General features: G+C 52.6%; 1 protein-coding gene across 1 annotated transcript in view; it reads left to right on the top strand.

The window, feature by feature from the left end:
- Positions 1-1220: 1220 nt before the first annotated feature.
- MGLL (monoglyceride lipase) overlaps positions 1221-21890 on the top strand; it is a 111456-nt gene continuing 90786 nt past the window's right edge. The window contains exon 1 of the mRNA XM_069562182.1: positions 1221-1505. The gene's annotated coding sequence lies outside the window, so the exon portion shown is untranslated. The remainder of the gene's footprint in view (positions 1506-21890) is intronic.

Here is a 21890-nt window from a genome sequence, read left to right on the forward strand (position 1 = left end):
GCCTCACGGGCCAGGCGAGGGGCTGGTTTCTGCAGGAGGCGGATCCATGCCCCCGCTTCCTAGGTTCTCAGCCCTCTGCCGTGTCGGAGGATGCTGTCTGGGACAGCAACCCTTAAATGCTGCCGTTAGCGTGTCTTGCTGGGCGCAGACATGTATGTGTGTATGGCGACTGCTGCGGATCCTGGGCCTGGACGTGGGGACACCGTCTCTGGGGTCCGAGGGGGTCAGGTGCCAACGCACCTGTGAGAAGGCATTCGTCCCTGCAGGTGTCGTAAGCCGCCAGCACAGCCTTTGAATGTGTGTATTCCACGCGTGTCGTGGCCGTGCTTTTGAAGGGTTATGGGTGCACGATGGCCTTTCTCTAGGACCAGATGTCTGGAGGGGGTTTCCTTCCCTTGGATGGAGGGAGCCAGCCCTGCTCCGTCCTGGGGGTCGGGTTGAGCCCCATGCTCTGAACGTGCAGCAGCGTCAGGGGTCCTGGGGGCTGGATCATGAGTCCCCACGAGGCTGACTGTTCGCTCTCCCTGCGGCCTGCCGTCTCTTCAATCGTGTCCAACTCCTTGCGACCCCAGGGACTGTAGCCCGCCGGAGCTGTAGCCAGCTCCTCTGTCCATGGGATTCTCCAGGCAAGAATACTGGAGTGGGTTGCTGTGCCCTCCGCCAGGGGATCTTCCCGACCTGGGGACCGAACCTGAGTCTCCCGCATTGGCAGGCGAGTTCTTTACCACTAGCGCCATGTGGAAGCCCCGTCCAGAACCCCCCGCCCCTGGTATTTGTAGCTACCCTCCCCTTTCCCAGCCCCGCCCCGCCAGGCCCAGAGGCTCCTTCTCTGGGGTGGGAGGCCAGTTGGGACCCTTGGGAAGTCAGCCAAGTCAAGCTTGTCGCTCTCGGAGAGTGATTTAAGATCTCACTGGGCCGTGCGCGGTCCTGTTCCTATTACAGCAGGTGTGGGAACGCTGGCTTTGGACCGCATTAGAGAAGTGCTAAATGTTACTACTCCCGTAATAGCCTGGCCTGACTGGGGGCCCCCTTCCTACCCAGACCGCAAGCTCCCAGGTCTGACTTGGCTGTGTTTCTCCAGCTCAGCACCCCGTGGGGGCTGTGGGGATGATGGTTAATTTCCGCACAAGCCCAGGAGCGTTTTCACTTAGAGAGAAAGCCACGTGTTATCTCTGACGGTTCTGACCTTGGTCCTCATGGTCTGCCTCAGGTGCAGGGGTGTCTGGGAAGTGTTTGGCAGGTACCGTGGGCTGGAGCGCAGGCAACCTCCGCAGAAATGTGTCTGTAAGACCCCCGTGCCTCCCAGCCGTGTGGTGGGCGAGCCCGGTGGTCCAAAAGGCACAGCACCCGTAAGTGTCCTCACGGGGGCCCTCTGCCTTCAGTTCCCTTGCCGAGGAGTTGAAATCGCAGCCTCTGAGAGCCGGGAGGGACCTCAGGATCCTGGTTTTCCGGCGGCTCTGTTTTTCAACGCTTGGATCCCTGACCCATTTGGCATTTGTTCTCAGGTAAGGTATGAGCTGTAGACCTAATGTTGTTTTCTCCCAGATAACTAGTCTCTTGTTTGTTATCAAGGCATCTTGCCCCAGTGACTTGAGATGCCACCTTTATCAGTTGCCAGATTCCTCTCTCTGCCCGGGGCTATTTTTGGACTCCGTGGGCTCCTCTGACGTTTCCATGCCAGTACCATGCTGGCTGAAAAGGTGGCTTCGGTGTCTGGCCAGGCCTTCTTGCCTCTCAGATATTTAATTCGATTCTTGCATTTTTAAGCTTAAGAGCTTTGAAATGAAGTGAAGTTGCTCAGTTGTGTCCGACTCTTTGCGACCACATGGACCGTAGCCTACCATGCTCCTCTGTCCATGGGAATTTCCAGGCGAGAATACTGGAGTGGGTTGCCATTTCCTTCTCCAGGGGGTCTTCCCAGGAGCTTTAGTATTAGCATATTACTGGCTGGGGGGTTTTTGCAGAAACTAACGCCTGTGACTGGTGATTTGTTGTATGAGTGAATATTGAAACACTCTGGTCCATAACATTCAGGCAGCAGGAGATTCATTAACACGCCTCTGGTTGATAAGTTGTTAATAATCTAACTTCACAAGGAAGCTTGTCGCTATGTTTACGGGGATCGTTTAAACTTCATAAGTCGCTTTAAGGAAAACTCGCAGCTGTAAGATGATGTCATTCTAAGAAGCAAGAATATCTGTGTTTGTTTGTCTTCTAAAGGTGACTGAACCGGAAGGTGTTTAATGTAGGCTTTGCATACTTATTGTGAAGTTTACCCCCAAATATCTTCTTTGTTTTTATCACACAAGGGATTTCAGCTTCCTGATGTCCTCTGAGACATACTTTTAAGGCTGTTTATTCCTGTGTGCTGATTTCACCTCCTGTTCCTTTGCTTAATTGCAGACTAGTGGTTCTAATAAAATTCTAGTCCACATTAGTGAAGTCGCTCAGTCGTGTCCGACTCTTTGCTACCCCGTGAACTGTAGCCTACCAGGCTCCTCTGTCCATGGGATCCTCCCAGCAAGAATACTGGAGTGGGTTGCCATTTCCTTCTCCAGGGGATCTTCCCGACCCAGGGATCGAACCCGGGTCTCCCGCATTGCAAGCGGACGCTTTACCCTCTGAGCCAGCAGGGAAGCTTGTCCACACTGTCGACTCATAATTAGAATTGCCTAACAAAGCAGATACGATCCCACCAAGCCTTCTTCGGCTAAGCAACGGCAGTGGTGCTAATTTTTAAGCCTGTCTCACAGTCTGAAAACCCCACAGAACCCACGGTTTCCCGCCTGCGATGTTCCTCAGAGCCGCCTACGGGATGTCTTCAAGTAGAGGGGCTGGCACTCCCTGCCCGTCCAAGGCTGTGGTCAGAGAGGGGGGCGTCCTGGGGGCCCTCCACCCCTCTGGTCAAGACCCAGAGTGTGAGCAGCTCAGATGGATGAGTCAGACCGTGGGGCCGGCTCAGCAGTGGGGTCTCCCCGCCCCGAGGGACGGCATTTCCCCAGGAAGCTGAGGGCAGCGGCCCCTCTCCGCCCAGAAGCAGGGTGTCTGCCTGCAGCCCGCAGACGGGAATGGCCTGGTGGCCGGGGCTCCTGCAGGTCAGAGGCTCGGAGACCGTGGACCGGGCCCCACAGGGGCGAGGACGGCGCCTGCAGGCGCCCGGTTGGTCCTCAGTCACATGCTTGCTCCTGGCCTTCCCGAGCGGGGGGCTGGGCTCCCCTGGGACTCCGCTTGTTTCACGCTACTTGGCGTGGGCGCCTCTTTCCTCCTTCAGTTACATGCGTCTTTATCTGATTGCTCCCCTTCATTTCAGTTGTTTTTCTCGCTTACCATTTTCTGCATCTCCACATCCCCGTCCCCGTTCTTCCGAGCACATGCGCCTTTTCTCTCCTGGATGCGGCTCGTGACTGTGCCGTATTCAGGCCGTCTGTGTTTTCGAGTACACAGGGATGGAAGTGTGTGACAGCTTTGTTCTGTCTTCCCGTTTGGTCATGAAGCGCTCAGCAGGCGCACCTGTTCCTTTGGGGGTGTCTGGCCACTGCTTTGCGATCGGATGACTTTTCAGGGTGCGTCCACACTGCCCCAGCAACGGCCACCGGGGGCTCATGACAGCTGCCCCCAAAGGACCGTGCTGTGCCCCCTGGAGCTGTGTGAGAACGGGACCAGGAGGTGCTGGCCAGGCCTGCAGCCGGCCACTGGCCCCAGCCGGGGACAGCTCTCCACAGCCCCTCCCTGACCGCAGGCTTCCCGCCTCCCCCCGCAGGCTAACACGGGCTTGTACAGAGCGGCGGCGTTTCTCTGGTCGCTGAGTATCTCCTCAGTGCTCTTTCTAGTCCCTTGGCGTTCTGCTTCTGTCACAAACTCCCCATCTATATTCCCTGCCCTTTTTCCCCTTGGGGTCAGTTGCCTTTTTCTTGTTGATTTTGAAGAGCTCCTGGTACCTCTGATAAATGAGCCCCGATTGTCTCTGGTAAGCAGCTCTGTCTCTTCCTTGTCCTCCCCTGTTTCTCCCTGGCATCCTTCACTGAAAGGAACTCCTGAGTTTTGGCGGAATCAAGTCCCTGCTCCGCTGTTTCCCTTTCTTCGTCTTGTGGTCTCTGTGCGTGCGTGTGCTCACTTTCACTGTTTCTCTGCCTGAGCCAGGTCTCTGTGTCTGCTCCGGCTGCTCTCTGGCTGTGTGTCGCTGGGGGCTTCTCTTGGCTGAGGCCTGAGGGCCTCTCGTTGCGGGGGCTTCCCTTCTCGTGCAGAGCGGCTCAGGGGTCTGGGCTTCAGGGCTACGGCTGCCAGGCTCCAGGGCGCTGACTGCATAGTGATGGCGCGTGGGCTCAGCTGGCCCACGGCAGGCTGGGTCTCCCCAGACCAGGGACCAGAACTGGGCCTCCTGCGTTGGCAGGCGGAGGCTTTGTCGCTGAGCCAAAGCGAAGCCCCTTGATTTATGGCTTTTTTAATTTAAGATGCCTTCTCTCCACCTGGGTAACAAAGACACTCTGCGGCATCTTTTAGAGTCTGTCTTCACCTTTGGGTCTATAAAACTGTGAGCTATTAGGTAGAAATTCGTCTTTATTTTCCCAGCAGTTCAGTTCAGTTCAGTCGCTCAGTCATGTCCGACTCTGTGACCCCATGAACTGCAGCACGCCAGGCCTCCCTGTCCATCACCATCTCCTGGAGTCCATCCAAACCCATGTCCATCGAGTTGGTGATGCCATCCAACCATCTCATCCTCTGTCATCCCCTTCTCCTCCCACCTTCAATCTTTCCCAGCATCAGGGTCTTTTCAAATGAGTCAGCTCTTCGCATCAGGTGGCCAAAGGACTGGACTTTCAGCTTCAGCATCAGTCCTTCCAGTGAACACCCGGGACTTTACTAAACCCTCTGCCGCCTCTCTGGCTCAGATGGTGAAGAATCTGCCTGCAATGTGGGAGACCCAGTTTCGATCCTTGGGTTGAGAAGATCCCCTGGAGGAGAGAATGGCACCCCACTCCAGTATGCTGGCCTGGAGAATCCCAGGGACAGAGGAGCCTGGAGGGCTACAGTCCATGGGGGCCCGAACAGTCAGACAGACCTGAGCAACTAACACTTTGGCTTTTCAACGCCATCTCTGGTTCTTGCTCTTTTGTGGGGAGAAATTGGTGATTTGACAACATTCATTCCTGTGTTAGAAATATTATAATCAATTGTCCTCATGCCCCTTAATTTAAGTCTCTTGTTCTGCTCTTTCGGTGGTTCTTAATGAACCCTTTGTATTAACAGTTTCAAACCCTTTTAAACGTTGAGAGTTAACAACTGGATCCCGGTAGGCTAGAGTTGTAAGCTTCACACAGCTAGAAACACACATGCCCAGTTCCATTTGCGTTTCAGACAGGCAATGAATAAAACTTTACCATAACCACGTCCCAAATATTACATGGGACACAGTCATACTGAAAATTAATTCACTGTTTACTGAAAACGTTAAACTATTCATTTGACTGTGCCATACAGCTTGCAAGACCTTAGTTCCCTAATCAGGGACGGAACCTTGCCCCATGCAGTGAAAGCCTGGGGTCCTAACCCCTGGACTGCCAGGGAAATCCCCATCAGAATTTTTTCAATAATTTTACTACTCATTTTCATTTTTGGCTGTACTGGGTCTGCGCTGCTGCGTGCGGGCTTTCTTCAGCTGGGACAGGTGGGGGCTACGCTCAGCTGTGGCACGCGGCCTTCTCACAGTGGAAGCTCCTCTCGCCCTGGAGCACAGGCTCTAGGCAGCCAGGTGGTGTTGCAGGAAGGGGGACCCCTTCCAGGCCCGAAACTGGGCTCTTGTCTAAGACTCGGAAATGAATTGTCCGAGGAGACACACGTGCTGACAAAGAAAGAGATTCTATTGGGAAAGGGCGCCGGGTGGAGAGCAGCAGGGTGAGGGGAGGCAGGAGGACCGCTCTGCCACGTGGCTCGCAGTCTCGGCCTTGGCGGTGATGGGGCAGCTTCCGGGTTGTCTTCAGCCAGTCCTTCTGACTCAGAGTGCTTCCCGGTCGAGCGGTCTTGTTCGGCCAGGATGGATGCAGAGAGGATTCTGGGAGGTGGTCGGACAGGTGGCGTCTCCTTTCGACCTTCCCTGAACTCTTCCGGTTGGTGGTGGCTTTTTAGTTCTGTGTTCCTCACCAGGACCCCCTGTTGTAAAATGGCTCACGCAGGCGGTGCTGCGGTGCCTGGCCGGGCGGGCGGCTTCAGTCAGCGCGCTTCCCGACAGCCGCGCTTCCCGGGCTCGAGAGCACAGGCTCAGTAACAGCGTCACGGGTTTAGTGGCCCCCTGGGCATCTGAGATCCTCCTGGACCAGGGATCAGACCCCTGCCTCCTGCACTGGTGGGCGGCTCCTTCACCTCTGAGCCACCGGGGAAGCTGCCCCCCTCCTTCATCTGGAATTTAAATGGACCCAGACGTCTGCGTCTCAGCAGGCAGCCCTCCCCTACATCTAGCCCTCGGGCACTTGTCTGGACAAACCTCACCCCATCCGGCACCCTTCTGCTCGGTCCCCGCAAGTAGCAAGGATGCTGGTCACACACCGCCACGACTGCTGTGGGTGCCTGGTCCTTCCAGATAACCTGCTCTTACGTGAATGTCTCAGGGCCTCCCCTAAGGGCTTTACTGGACTGGTGTTCCTCAAGGGTCCACATGTTGGGAATCACCCGCGAACCTTCTTAGACTGCGGTTCTGTGGGCCTGGGGTGGGGCCTGGAATTCTGCGTTTCTAACAGGCTCCCAGGAAAGGATGCGGCTGCTCCTTGGACCACGTTTTGGTGGCAAGGAACTCGGGGTTCCGGGCATGTCCCTCGGGGCCTGGGTGGCACTGTCAGGCCTTTGGGAGCAGAGCAAAGCCCACCTTGACCCAGCCATGCTCCTTCCATCCATGTGAGAGCTAAAGGGGAGATGAGTTAAAGGAAAGATAAACAGCGACCATATACTAGTAACAGGAACTCTCCTGGGGTCTTCATGCCTCTCCGCCAACTATTGGAGACCTACTTCCATAGGGACCAGTAAAGCTGGCCTTCCGTTGGCCTTCCTAATCCTCAGGGTTTTGTCTGCAGACTCAACCAGCCACAGATTGGACACTTATTTGTTTTTAGTTCCAGGAAGTTCCAAAAGCAAAACGTGAATTTGCTGTACACTGGCAGCTATTTACACAGTATTTGCATTGTACTTACAGCCGTTTGCATGGCAATTCTATTATATTCATAGTTATTTGCATAGAATTTACACCTATTTACATAGCACTTGGTTCTGTTTGGTGTTATGAGTGACCTAGAGATGACTGAAAGTCCATGGGAAAATGCATGCTTTGCAACTACGATGCGCGTTTTACGTGAGACTTGAACATCCGTGCATTTCGGTATCAACAGGGCTCCGGAGCCAGTCTTAGCTGACGGGGGGTGACCGCCCTTGTCCTTTGAACCCCACCCCCAGGTGTGCACTGCCCTGCTGTGATTGGGGCTTCCTCGTCTGTCTGTCCGCTTCTCTCCGGCTCTTAACCATGTGCGGAGCAGGTGTTGGTGTTTACCCCAGCACTGGGCAGTGTCCACTCACAGATGCAGGTGGGATGAAAGAAAGCAGTGGATACCGACTTCTGATCATCAAGACTGTCCTTAAAACGGCGCTGCTTTCGCTTCAAAGGGCCCCTGCACAGGACTGCTTAGCTGTGGCCGTGGGTGGACTTTCCTGGGAGAGGATCGCGTCCTGGAACTTTTCTGCCCCAGGTTCTCACCTTGTCCGTCTCCAGGTTTGCCAGCCAGAGCGCGCTGCCTGCCTTGCCCCGCTCTTGGGCACTAAAGACACAGGACTCTTGCCCTGATGTAACGCCTTGTTCCCAGTCTCCGGCTGCCAGCCTGCTCTGCTGGGCTGAAGAGGCAGCTCAGCTGAACCGTTCTCAGCCCTCCTCCCCTCCTCCCCAGGCTCCTCCTCCAGAGCACACTCCCTCCTCCCGTCTCCACGGGGCGACCACCTTCTGCCTGTCCAGAGTTGCACCAGGCGGTTCAGTCAGCAGGTTAGGTCGTCAGCAGGTCAAGACGGGTCGCAGGCTGAGTTGTCTCTGTCAAGCGTCTCTGATCACAAACAATGGGAATCAAAGCTGGCTGACTTGAGCCAAAGGGGCGTAGCTTGGAGGCCTGTTGGGTCGCTCCTGGGGCGCCCCAGAGCCTGGAAGGCAGGGCTTGAAACAGCAGATCAGGGCCCAGGATGCTCACCGGGCTTCCTGCAGCAGGGCACGCTCTGCCCGCTGCCCTGCTGTGCACACACACACACACACACACACCCCGCATGCCCAGAGTGTATGGGTGTGAGTGAGCTCTGCAAGGGCCTTCCCTCTGTATCACTCTGTGCGAGGGTCAGGGAGTGTCCGGCCGCCTTCCTTGGGCCCTGGGCCAGCCCCTGGCTGGAGGGTGGCACACGCTCTGACTGACAGTTGCCCGAAGAATTCACCCAGTGCTGGAGAATTCCTTAAAAGGAAATACAGTTGCTGCTTAGGAAAGAGAAAGTATTGCTTGGTGGTCAAACATTAAATCAGAGGAAACACACGTCCACAGAGACCTCTTGTGGATTTGAAGCAAGCGAGGGGGAAGTCCGACAAGAGCCTGCAGCAACCTGTGTGTGAGGGGCCCCAGACACACTCGCTCCTGGTTCCCAGTTGCTTTTCTTGCCCGAAACACTGAGAAGCCCCTGTGGGTGGGATCAGATGATATCAGTGATTTCCAAGGTGCAAAAGGAGGGGCCCGGACCCGTGTTCGGATTCATACTTTACGGCCAACTTGCTGTGCAGCCTTGGACAAGCTATCCCACCTATCTGGTCTCAGTTACAGGCACAAAATGGAGGCTTTTGCTTGATAAACAGGGAAATATTCTCCAGGCAAGGATGCTAAAGTGGTTTGCCATTCCCTTCTCCAGTGGACCGCATTTTGTTGGAACTCTCCACCATGACCCGTCTGTACCATGTGGCTCATAGTTGCATTGAGTCACACAAAGCTGGGACCTACGGGATCAGCTTGGTTAGCTTTCTGTGAGTGTGGCTTTCATTCTGTCCGCTCTCTGATGGACGAGGATAAGAGGCCTGTGCATGCTTCCCGATGGGAGGGACTGGCTGTGGGGAAAACTGGCTCTTGCTCTGGTGGGCAGGGCCTTCCTCTGAGTTCTGAGTTCAGTCGCTCAGTCGTGTCTGACTCTTTGCGACCCCATGAATCGCAGCACGCCAGGCCTCCCTGTCCATCACCAACTCCCGGAGTTCACTCAGACTCACGTCCATCGAGTCCGTGATGCCATCCAGCCATCTCATCCTGGGTCGTCCCCTTCTCCTCCTGCCCCCCATCCCTCCCAGCATCAGAGTCTTTTCCAATGAGTCAACTCTTCGCATGAGGTGGCCACAGTATTGGAGTTTCCGCCTCAGCATCAGTCCTTCCAATGAACACCCAGGACTGGTCTCCTTTAGGATGGACTGGTTGGATCTCCTTGCAGCCCAAGGGACTCTCAAGAGTCTTCTCCAACACCACAGTTCAAAAGCATCAATTCTTCGGCGCTCAGCTTTATTCACGGTCCAACTGTCACATCCATACATGACCACTGGAAAAACCATAGCCTTGACTAGATGGACCTTTGTTGGCAAAGTAATGTCTCTGCTTTTTAACATGCTGTCTAGGTTGGTCATAACTTTCCTTCCAAGGAGTAAGCATCTTTTAATTTCATGGCTGCAATCACCATCTGCAGTGATTTTGGAGCCCAAAAAATTAAAGTCTGACACTGTTTCCACTGTCTCCCCATCTATTTGCCATGAAGTGATGGGATCAGATGCCATGATCTTTGTTTTCTGAATGTTGAGCTTTAAGCCAACTTTTTCACTCTCCTCTTTCACTTTCATCAAGAGGCTCTTTAGTTCCTCTTCACTTTCTGCCATAAGGGTGGTGTCATCTCCATATCTGAGGTTATTTGTATTTCTCTCGGTGATCTTGATTCCAGCTTGTGTTTCTTCCAGCCCAGCGTTTCTCATGATGTACTCTGCATAGAAGTTAAATAAGCAGGGTGACGATATACAGCCTTGACATACTCCTTTTCCTATTTGCAACCAGTCTGTTGTTCCGTGTCCAGTTCTAACTGTTGCTTCCTGACCTGCATATAGGTTTCTCAAGAGGCAGGAGAGGTGGTCTGGTATTCCCATCTCTTTCAGAATTTTCCACAGTTTATTGTGATCCACACAGTCAAAGGCTTTGGCATAGTCAATAAAGCAGAAATTGATGTTTTTCTGGAACTCTCTTGCTTTTTCGATGATCCAATGGATGTTGGCAATTTGATCTCTGGTTCCTCTGCCTTTTCTAAAACCAGCTTGAACATCAGGAGGTTTGCGGTTCACGTATTGCTGAAGCCTGGCTTGGAGAATTTTGAGCATTACTTTACTAGCATGTGAGATGAGTGCAATTGTGCGGTAGTTTGAGCATTCTTTGGCATTGCCTTCCTTTGGGATTGGAATGAAAACTGACCTTTTCCAGTCCTGTGGCCACTGCTGAGTTTTCTAAATTTGCTGGCATACTGAGTGCAGCACTTTCACAGCATCATCTTTCAGGATTTGAAACAGCTCAACTGGAATTCCATCACCTCCACTAGCTTTGTTCGTTGTGATGCTTTCTGAGGCCCACTTGACTTCACATTCCAGGATGTCTGGCTCTAGATGAGTGACCACATCATCACGATTATCTGGGTCATGAACATCTTTTTTGTACAGTTCTTCTGTGTATTCTTGCCACCTCTTCTTAATATCTTCTGCTTCTGTTAGGTCCAGACCATTTCTGTCCTTTATTGAGCCCTTCTTTCATGAAATGTTCCCTTGGTATCTCTAATTTTCTTGAAGAGATCTCTAGTCTTTCCCATTCTGTTGTTTTCCTCTATTTCTTTACATTGATCGCTGAGGAAGGCTTTCTTATCTCTCCTTGCTGTTCTTTGGAACTCTGCATTCAGATGCTTATATCTTTCCTTTTCTCCTTTGCTTTTCACTTCTCTTCTTTTCACAGCTATTTGTAAGGCCTCCCAGACAGCCATTTTGCTTTTCTGCATTTCTTTTCCATGGGGTGGTCTTGATCCCTGTCTCCTGTACAATGTCACGAACCTCATTCCATAGTTCATCAGGCACTCTATCTATCAGATCTAGGCCCTTCAATCTATTTCTCACTTCCACTGTATAATCATAAGGGCCTTGCTCAGTGAATCCTTAATCCAATTTTCTGCTGATGGGTGGGGCTACGCTCCCTCCCTGTAGTTTGGCCTGAGGCTGCACTGTGGTGGGTAATGGCGACCTCCTCCGAAAGGCCTTAGGCCAGCGTGCAGCGCTTCCTAGAACCGCTGCTGCCAGGGCCCCACCCCGCAGCAGGCCACTTCGTCAACAAAGTTCTGTCTCGCCAAAGCTATGGTTCTTCCAGTGGTCATGCATGGATGTGAGAGTTGGACCATAAAGAGGGGTTAGCACCAAAGAATAGATGCTTTTGAACTGTGGTGTTGGAGAAGACTCTTGAGAGTCCCTTGGACAGCAAGGAAATAAACCCAGTCAATCCTAAAGGAAAACAACTGTGAATATCCACTGGAAAGACTGATGCTGAAGCTGAAGCTGAAGCTCCAATACTTTGGCCACCGGAGGCGAAGAGCTGACTCATTAGAAAAGACCCTGATGCTGGGAAAGATTGGGGGCAGGAGGAGAAGGGGACGACAGAGGATGAGATGGTTGGCTGGTGTCACTGACTCAATGGACATGAATTTGAGCAAACTCCGGGAGATAGTGAAGGACAGTGGAGCCTGGCTTGCTGCAGTCCATGGGGTCGCAAAGAGTCGGATACAACTGAGCGCCTGAACAGCAGCAGCAATAGGGAAATGTCCATTTAACAATGAGTGTGGTAACACGATTTCGTAAGACACAGGTTCTCAGGCATGTGGTATTTACAAAGGCAATTTGGGGGATTTCCCTGGTGACCCATCGGCTAAGAAACAATGTCCCCGTGCAGGGGCCCTGGTTCCGTCCCTGACTGGGGGCCTAGCTCTCACCTGCCACAGCTAGGAGCTTGCATGCCACAACTAAAAATCCTGCAACTCAGACGCGGAGCAGCTAATTAAACCAACAAATAAATAAATATTAAAACAACAGCGACTACAGAAACGCAAAGGGGTTTCGAGAGGAGAGTTGATGCTGTTTTATGAGTGAAAGTCACTCTATACAGTCCACAGGATTCTCCAGACCAGAATACTGGAGTGGGCAGCCTTTCCCTTCCCCAGGGGATCTTCCCAACCCGGGACTGATCCCAGGTCTCCCGCACTGCAGGCGGATTCTTTACCAGCTGAGCCGCCAAGGGAGATTGTTTTGTAAATAACAGTAAACTATGTCTCCCACATAAAGTTTTCACTGTATGTCCAGCATTGACTGGTCAGCACTCATGCATGTCAGTTCATGTAACTTTCACAGCCCTTCTATGAAGCACAAAAATTATTACCTCCCTGTTACTGGTGAGGAAGCTGAAGCACAGAGGGCTCAAGCAACTTGCTCAAGAGCACAGAGCCTGCAGGCCAAGGGCTGACTCAGACCCCAGGGTCTGTGCCTCTGATCAAAACCAGCCAGTTAAAGACCGACCAGGAAAAACAGCGCTATAGCTTAGAAGAGCTGTGTGCCGTGACCCCTCTCCACCCCCCACGCCCCGCAGACCGCCTGGAACCATCATACCCACGCAGCACCTTGTGCAGTTACTCAGCCGGTGCTGGGTTTTCCAGCCTGAGCGCAGCTGAGACTGCCTCTGCCTTCAAAGTCCAAGTTCAGCTCTAGGGGAGTGGCATCTATTTCAAGAGAAGTTGAAAAAAAATTTTTTTTTTTTAATAAAGATATACTTGTGTGACCCGCCGCGGCTCCTGGCTGCCGGCGCCGTTTCGCTTGCGCTCAGAGTGGCCGCGGCGGAATGTTTTCAGCGTGCACGTTTAAGCGCTCCATTAACCAGATTAGTCCGCAGAGCCTTCTCCTTCACCGCTGAGTGCAAATCTCATTACGGCGATCGGGCCCAGTTACTAACTGCTGGCGGTCAGGACCTGCCAGATGCATCTGAAGGGGGGTGGCGTGTGGGTGGGAACCTGTATGCTCATCTTAGTGGATTGGATTGTGCCTAATGGCCTTTCCCAGTGGGCCTGCCCTGGTTCCCGAATACATGGCAAAAAGAGCCCTCCGCAGAATGACTTTCTGAGGATGACCTTGGAGACCATCTGGGCCCACCGTTACCGGACCCGCAGGCTGGTGGGGGGGGACCGGAGCTGGGATGCGCTGTCGGCAGGCTGCGGGCAGGGCCCCCCGCCCCCCACCCGGGATCCTCCGTGGGTGTCCCTGATTGAGCTACGGCCAGGCCACTGACGCTGCCACTTCGCCGTGTCTGTGGACCATGTGCTCTGCGTTGAACGTCTTTGTTGACAATCACCTGTGATTTAAACTCCATTTATCTTCAAGGCTTCTCTAAATAGAAAATGAACTGTGTGCTGTGCTTAGTTGCTCCGTCGTGTCCAGCTCTTTGGGACCGCGTGGACTGTAGCCCGCCATGGGATTCTCCAGGCGAGAACACTGGAGTGGGTTGCCATGCCTTCCTCCAGGGGAATCTTCCTGACCCAGGGATAGGACCCAGGTCTCCCGCACCACAGGCGGATGCTTTACCGTCTGAGCCGCCAGGGAATGAACACTTGCCACAGAGTTGAGGGAACCTTGCAAATAAAACGGATGAAGGCAAAGGCAAGGGGTAACTTCCAGATGTGTGGCTGCCTTTGTCAGAAAGGAAGATGAGTGGCAATGGAGAGAGACCCAAACGCGCGGAGGCCTGATGCGTTTTCCTCAGAAAGATGAAGACCTCACGGGGCTTTCCCACAGTGCGGCTGGGTGGTGCGGGGTCCGTCTGTGAACGCCCACATCCATCCTCCCCAGGACCCTCTGGCCGCGCCAGGCTGCAGGAGGGGAGAGGGCAAGGGACGTGGACAGGTGAGGCCCAGGGTCTGCTTCTGCCTCCCCCGCGTGGACGTGGGGAATGGGCCGGGTTCCTCGGCTGGGACATCACACCTGTTAGTTCACCTCCGTGTCTTGATCCCAGCTGATGCAACTTTCGGGGGATCCACACTAAAGGGGTTAAAATCCCCTTCGTGACCCCCGGTGGTCAAGAAAAGGCAGGGGCGTGCCTCGACCATGACACCGCCCTGCTGGTTTAACCGCCTCCAGCAGCATTGACAGCAGTGTCCTCGTGAAGGGTCGCAGAGGCTGAGGCACCTCGCAGCCCTTCTGTGCCCACACACGTCTTAGGACTTGGACGTACATTTAACACGCAGCAGCCCTCAGGGCTTCCCTTATAGCTCAGTGGGTAAGGACTCTGCCTGCAGTGCGGAAGACCTGGGTTCCATCCCTGGGCTGGGAAGATCCCCTGGAGAAGGAAATGGCAACCCACTCCAGTGTTCTTGCCTGGAGAATCCCAGTGATGGCGGAGCCTGGTGGGCTGCCGTCTATGGGGTCGCGCAGAGTCGGACACGACTGGAGTGACTTAGCAGCAGCAGCAGTGTCCTTGCTTGAAAAATCTCATGGACACAGGAGCCTGGTGGGCTGCAGTCCGTGGGGTTGCAAAGAGTTGGGCACGACTGAGCGACTAACACTTACTTTCTCAACAGCAGTGAGCGTTCATGGCCCCATGTCTAAATGAAGAAAGAGTTTATGAAGAAGGAACTTCAGACTATGGGAAAAGTAAAGAAAGGCGGTCAAGGCAGAAATGATGTGAGGAAATTTTAAGACACATTTCCATAAGGCAGAACAACAGGGCCAACATCCCCTGTCATAGCAAGAGCAGGAATACTTCAGGACATTTTTAGTTATGGCATTGGGTAACTTATGTAACTGTTTCAGTTATATCCTATTAACCTGTTCTGTCATCTGTAATTGTTTTCATAGATAGCATGTGCAATAGAAAATGTTACCCTTTCCCTCCCTCCACCCACATTCTCAGTGATTTTAAAAAAGGTTTAGGCTTCCAGTTCAAGATGGCGGCGTGGAAGCACGTGCGCCCAGCCCCTCCTGTGAGAGCATCAAAGCCGCAGCAGCTGTTGAAGAGCCGTCGACAAGAGAAGGCTGGACGCCACCCACAGCAGATACCCCACATCCAAGACGCAGCAGGACAGTACAATCAAATCCCTATGGAGGTGTGGGTTGGCAGGGGTCCCCAGAGGGCAGGACGCTGGCCGCAGCAGTCCTAGAAGATCCTCCTGAGTGCAAGTCCTCTGGAGGTCACCATTAACCCTACCGTAGAGGCTGCAGACCGTGGGGCTGGGTCAGACAACTAACAGGGAGGGAGTGCGACCCTGCCCATCAGCAGATCACTGGGTTAAAGCTTTACTGACCAAGGCCCTGCCCACCAGAGCAAGACCCAGTTTTTCCCATCAGGAAGGTCTTAGCCTCTTGGCCTCCTCCGTCAGAGGGCAGACAGAAGAAGCAAGAGGAAACACAATCCCACAGTGGCTAAAACAAAAACCACATTACAGAGAGTTCATCACGATGAAAAAGCAGTCACGTACCCGATGGAGGGACAAGATAAAACCCCCAGAACAACTAAGTGAAGTGGAGATAAGCAACCTTCCAGAAAAAGAATTCAGAATAACGGGAGCGAACGGTCTGGGGAAAACAGTGGAGAAGATGCGGGAAATGTGAACCCAAAACTTGGGAGACCTAAAGAGCAAGCAAACAGAGATGAGTGATACCCTGGCAGGAGTCAACAGCAGAGCGGCGGAGGCCAAAGAGCAGATAAGTGGCCTGGAGGGCAGAGTGCTGGAGGTCCTGCCGCACAGTGAAGTGCAGAGAAAAGAGTGGAAAGAAATGAAAGCTGCCTAAGACAAGAAGGGCCTCTGGGACAACATTACCTGCACCAACACTCACAAAGGGGTCTCAGAAGGAGAAGGAGGGAAGGACCTGAGAAAATCTGTGAAGAGGTAACAGCTGAAAACTTCCCTAATGTGGGAAAGGAAATAGTCAACCAAGTCCAGGAAGCAGAGAGAGCCCCACGCAGGATAAACCCAAGGAGGAGCCCACCGAGACCCATAGTAATCAAAGGGACAAAAATTAAAGACAAAGTAAATAAAACTCAAAGCAACAAAGGGAGACGGGCAGATAACACACAAGGGAACTCCCCTCAGGCCATCAGCTGGTTCCTCCACAGAAACTGCAAGTCAGAAGGAATCGGCAGGATGTGTCTACAGTGAGGAAAGAAAGATCCTACAGTCAGGAACACTCGAGCCAGCAGACTCCTCCAGGGTGGATGGAGCAACCGAGAAACTTTCCAGACAAGCAGAACTCAACAGAATTCAGCACCACCAAACCAGCTTCACAGCAAATACGAAAGGAATTTCTCTAGGCAGGAAACACGAGAAGAAAAAGACCTACGGGAAAAAACCCAAAACAAGTAAGAAAATGGTAATAGGATGATACATACTGATAATTACCTTAAATGTAAATGGATTAAATTCACCAACCAAACAAACCTAGACTGGCGGATGAACACGTGCCAGGATGCGCTCCAGCTCAGCTCATCGCTCTGCTTGACCCCGAACTGCGTGTGATTATTTTATAGTTGGATTTACATGTTGCCATTATGGTTTGCAACTATAATTATCTTTATTTTTTTGTCTGGCTTTTGATTGAGAAAACTGATAAACAGCTTTTAATATTGTGATTTTGCAGCTGTTAGTCACTTAATACCCTCGTATCATGACTGGTCAATGGAAATCTACATCACCGAAACTCTGATTTAATAAACCTGTCATCACTTTATTTTTTTATTTATTTATTTTTTTCTGTCATCACTTTTAAACATCCAGGTGCATATCAGAATTATCTTGGAATTTTTTGAAAAATGCAAATTCCCAGGCATTGCTTTTTTTCCTCCAGAGCTCCAGATCTGTTTCTAATGACCAGCCACGTTTAGAAACACCTACTATGTGGTCATCTTCCACTTTTGTCTAGTTTGTTCCGCTTTTTCTATTTTATATTCAGTGGCCCTATAATTTGTTTTCTAATTGCTCCATCTCTTTTTTTTTTAATGTTCTTGCTCAAGCTTTTGTCAAGCACAGTAGAAACCCTTTTGTATACATATACGTAAATAGTACGTATACTATATATATTATAGAAAACTTAAGAATTTTTGCCTAACTGAAAAATTTGTGACATTTTGATTCCACTTGTTTGACTTCGTGTGAATAGAATGCTAAATTTCTAAATTAAAGAGATAGATACAAACAAGCAACAAAGGTTTATGGCCCAAGGAACTATAGTGAACGTCTCGTAATAGCCTGTAATGGAAAATAACCTCAACAATAATAAATGTCACCTTACTGTGTACCTAAAACACTGTAAGCCAGCTATGCTTCATAAGATATGTATCTATGAAGGAAAAACTTTAAATAGAGAGAAAATAAAAGAGGTTTAGACTTGGAACCATTGAACCCACGTTTCGGGCTCCACTGTGTTGAAAGAGAAGGGACTCTGTAAGAGTGGAAGGGGCAGATATAATGGGGAACCAGTCACATCACGGAACTTATGTCACCCCAGAAACTGTGGCTTAAAGCAGCTGCCAGTCATCGGGCGTGTGACTCAGAGTGTCCCGGCCAGGCTCCCCCGGGCACGTGGGCAGCCGCAGGTCAGCCGGGCACAGCTGCCGGTGAGCTGGCAGCCTCCTCCAAGCGCCTCGCCCTCCCTGCTCTGAGACTCTCCCTCCTGGAGCTGCCCGAGCTGGTCGACACAGCAGCGGGAAGCGAGAGGGGCAGGGCGCCTGGCCCCTGGGAGCGGGCGCAGCGCTATTTCCAGCGCATTCTATGGGGCAGGGCGGCTGGTGGGGCCGGCCGATCCAGGGCAGGGGAGCAGGGCAGTCTCAGTGCAGGTGGCGGGGGCGCCGAGCGGCCTCCCCCGGGCTGTTGCTGCCACAAACCCTCACGCCCACCGAGGACAAGCTTCCTGGGCTGTGTGCTGGGCAGCCGCGCCCGCGGTTGGTCCTGCCTCTTTAAGGAGCCCCTAGAAATTCAGTTACTCTCAGGCCCCTGCCTACTCCCTCCCTTCCTCCCTTCCTCCGGCAGGTGTTTCCGGGCTCTTCCGCCCTCCTCAGCCCTCAGGGGTGTGTCTGGAAGGTCACACAGGAGCCTGCAGGGCCGTTACCTCTGGGGCAGCAGTGGGAAGGAGGCGTGCCCTGCCCTGACAGCGCGGCGATTCTCATCAGCGTTTTATAGATAGCTGTATTTGGCATTTTGGGCGGCATGGGCCTTCGTGGCCGTGCGGGCTTTGCTCTGGCTGTGGCGGCACGGCCTCTCCTTGTGGGGGCTTCTCTTTCCAGGGAGCACAGGCTCAGAGGCGGCGGCGGACGGGCTCCGTTGTTCCCCAGCGTGTGAGATCTTCCGGATCAGGGACTGAACCCGGGTCTCCTGCACCGGCAGGCAGGCTCTTTATCCCTGAGCCGCCGGGGACGCCCATGTTGGCGTTTCTCACACGTGACCTTGTATGCCTCAGCTTAGAAATGGCGAGATAGCAGAGATATAAGAGCGGAAGGTGCCGCTCTGAGTCCTTGGCCTTCCCTGTTTGCTCCATTCAGCCCCCAGGACCCGCCTGCCCCGAGTCGTGTCGCTGAGGTCAGCACCCTGAGCTCCGAGTCCAGGCTGGCAGGCCCGCGGTCCGCTGACTTCGCCCCCGCTGCGCCGCCTCTGGTTCACTGAAAACGTCCCGCCGCTTTTGTCCGCCTGCCACCTCTCCCGTGCCCCGCTCACCTCCTGGCTCAGCTCAGGCTGCCTCCTGCCCCGATTACCCGCGACCTGGGCTCCCTCCAGGGCCGCGCGTGACCTCCTGTTGCCGGGTCTGTTGGCCACACCCCAGGCCTCTTGGCTGCCCCCTGGACGGTGGTGTTGGACTCTGTTGGTCCTTTCCTCTCGCAGCACCTTTGGATTCCCTGAGATGACCCAGGGCCTCCTCTGTCTCCATCAGCTTTGCAAACGGTCCCCCCACCGCATCACGTTTCCCTCTGGCCCACGTTTCCTGGACGATATGCTCCATCTCGCGTACGCAGTTGCTTCCCGCCGTCTGAGGCTCATTCTGCACCTGCTGCTGCCCGTCAGGTCGCTTCCTGGACGTCCCAGAGAACTCGAAGTGGCTGGAATGGTCACCTCAGCCTCAAGACCTGCCCTTCCTTCTTTCTGCTCCAATCCGGAAAAACGGACCAGAAACCTTAGGACTGGCTCTTCTGGAGGCAGGCGTGGCAGAGGGGCTGGCGAAGGGGCAGATGCTTGTATCACAGGAAATCAAAAGCCCAAGAGATGGGTTCCAAGGCAGCACGGAGGTGACAGGGGGGAAGATTCAGTGAAGCGGGAGACGGACACTAGGAACTGTCCCTTCTGGACAACAAGAGAGAAAACAGACGGGAAAAGAGCAAGCAGTGTCTGGAGCTGCTCTGGGACCCACGGAACTGTAATGAGAAGCCTGACATCCATCGGGCTTCCAGGTGGCTCGGGGGTGGGGAATCCACCTGCTAAGGCAGGAGCTGCTGGCTCAGTCCCTGGGTCGGGAAGATCCCCTGTGGCAGCCCGCTCCAGCGTTCCTGCCTGGAGAATCCCACAGACAGAGGAGCCTGGCGGGCTACAGCCCATGGGGTCGCAAAGAGTCGGACACGACTGAGTGCCTAAACCGCAGCAAGAGTCGCGTCATCGGAGTCCCAGAGAGAGAGGAGAGAAGACGGGGGCTGAAGAGAATCGAGGCTGAAATGCACCGGACTCGCCAGGAGACGAAAGGAGCACATCCAAGCGGCCGAGCAAAGTCCAGACGCTACGCGCCCGCAGAGACCCAGGCTAGGGCCCGCGCTCACCAAACCCTAAGAACTAACGGCAAGAGGCCTGCCAGCAGCGAGAGGGAAGCGAGGTGCTGTGTGTAAGAGAAACAGCCCGCAGGACAGTGGGTATCTCCCCATTCCACGAGGACAGAGGAGGGTGGACAACCGCTTTCAAGCGCTGAAAGAAAAGAACTGTGAACCAGAACCTGACTTCCAGCAAACACACCCTTCGGGAGCGAAGGAGAATCAAGACAGTTTCAAATGAAGGGATGTTAATCGAATTTTTTTTTCCCCAGAAAACCTATCCTCAAAGAATGGCTAAAGGGAGTTCTCTAAACAGAAACAAAATGATTTAGAAAAAAATGATCCTTGGACTACCAGGAAGGAATAAAGACTATGGTGAGCAAGAATGTGAGGAAATAAAGTAGGCTTTACTTTTCCTCTTGAGTTTTCTAAATTCCATCTGACGAGCAAAGCAAAAATTATAACAATCCGATGTGGTTCTCAATGTACGTAGAGGAAATATTTGACAATTGTAGTATAAATGGGGGAGAGTGAATGGATATAAGAAGATACTAGGTTTTTATATTTCACTGAAACTGGTAAATGACATCAGCCTTGATCTCTGTGTGCGAGTGTGTACGTCTATGTGTGTGTGTATACATGTATATCCAGTCTTGGAGCAGCCGCTGAAAGTTTATACGGAGACACTCAAACACAGTATAGACAAGTAAAAATAGAACTGTAAAAAGATCCTGTTCCAGTAACCCACAGGAGGGCATGAAAAAAGACAACGAAATGAAAAACAGCGATAACGGAAAACGAGTTAACAGTCCTCACAGTGAACGTTCTAAACATGCCGATTAGGAAACAGAGATTAGCAGCCTTTTCGTTGTTGTTGTTGTCGGCCACGTGGCATTTGGGATTTTAATTCCCCGACCGGGGTTAGAACCGGCACCAGCTGCATTGGAAGGGCAGAACCTTGCCATGGGACCACCAATGAGACGGTGACAGGCTTCATTTTCCTGGGCTCCAAAAATCACTGCAGATGGTGACTGCAGCCATGAAATTAAAAGACGCTTGCTCCTTGGAAGAAAAGTTATGACCAACCTAGACAGCGTATTAAAAAGCAGAGACATTACTTTGCTGACAAAGGTCCGTCTAGGCAAAGCTTTAGTTTCCCTGTAGTCATGTACAGGTATGAGAGTTGGATCATAAAGGAAGCTGAGCCCTGAAGAATTAATTCTTTCAAACTGTGGTGTTGGAGAAGATCCTCGAGAGTCCCTTGGTCTGCAAGGAGATCCAACCAGTCGGTCCTAAAGGATATCAACCCTGAATATTCATTTGGGGGGCTGATGATGAAGCTCCAGTACTTTGGCCACCTAATACAAAGAGCCGACTCGTTTGAAAAGACCGTGATGCTGGGAAAGATTGAGGGCAGGAGAAGAAGGGGACGACAGAGGATGAGATGGTTGGATGGCATTGCTGACTCAATGGACGTGAGTTTGAGCAGACGCCAGCATGGGGGGACAGGGAGGCCTGGCGTGCTGCCATCCATGGGGTCGCAGAGTCGGACACGACTGAGCAAGTGAACAACAACAAGCAGGGAAGTTTCCAGAAAGACTGATTTTGAAATGACTCAACTCTGTTGCTTGTAAGAAACTCACTTAAAATGTGAAGACAGTCTACATGGAAAATCCCAAGAAAGCTACAAACAAACAACAAACACCTCCTGAATCTAATGAGCGAGCCCAGCAAGGCCAAAGGATGCAGAATCAACATCCAAAAATCAGTTGCATTTCCAATCACTGGAAGTGAACCCACAGAAACCAAAATTTAAAATACATTTAACTGTAACTTCACTACATCTACAATTATTTGAAAAAAGGTGTAAATTTGACAAAACATGTACAAACTCATATACTAAGAGCCATACCGCACTGAGCGAGGCGAAAGGCCTGCGGAAATGGAGGGGCAGTCCACGTTCCTGGATTGAAAGAATCAGCAACGCAGAAGTACCAACCCTCAGGAAGCTGGCATGCATGT

The sequence above is a fragment of the Ovis canadensis genome, chromosome 19, assembly GCF_042477335.2.
Source record: "Ovis canadensis isolate MfBH-ARS-UI-01 breed Bighorn chromosome 19, ARS-UI_OviCan_v2, whole genome shotgun sequence".
In the NCBI taxonomy this organism is placed as follows: Eukaryota; Metazoa; Chordata; class Mammalia; order Artiodactyla; family Bovidae; genus Ovis; species Ovis canadensis.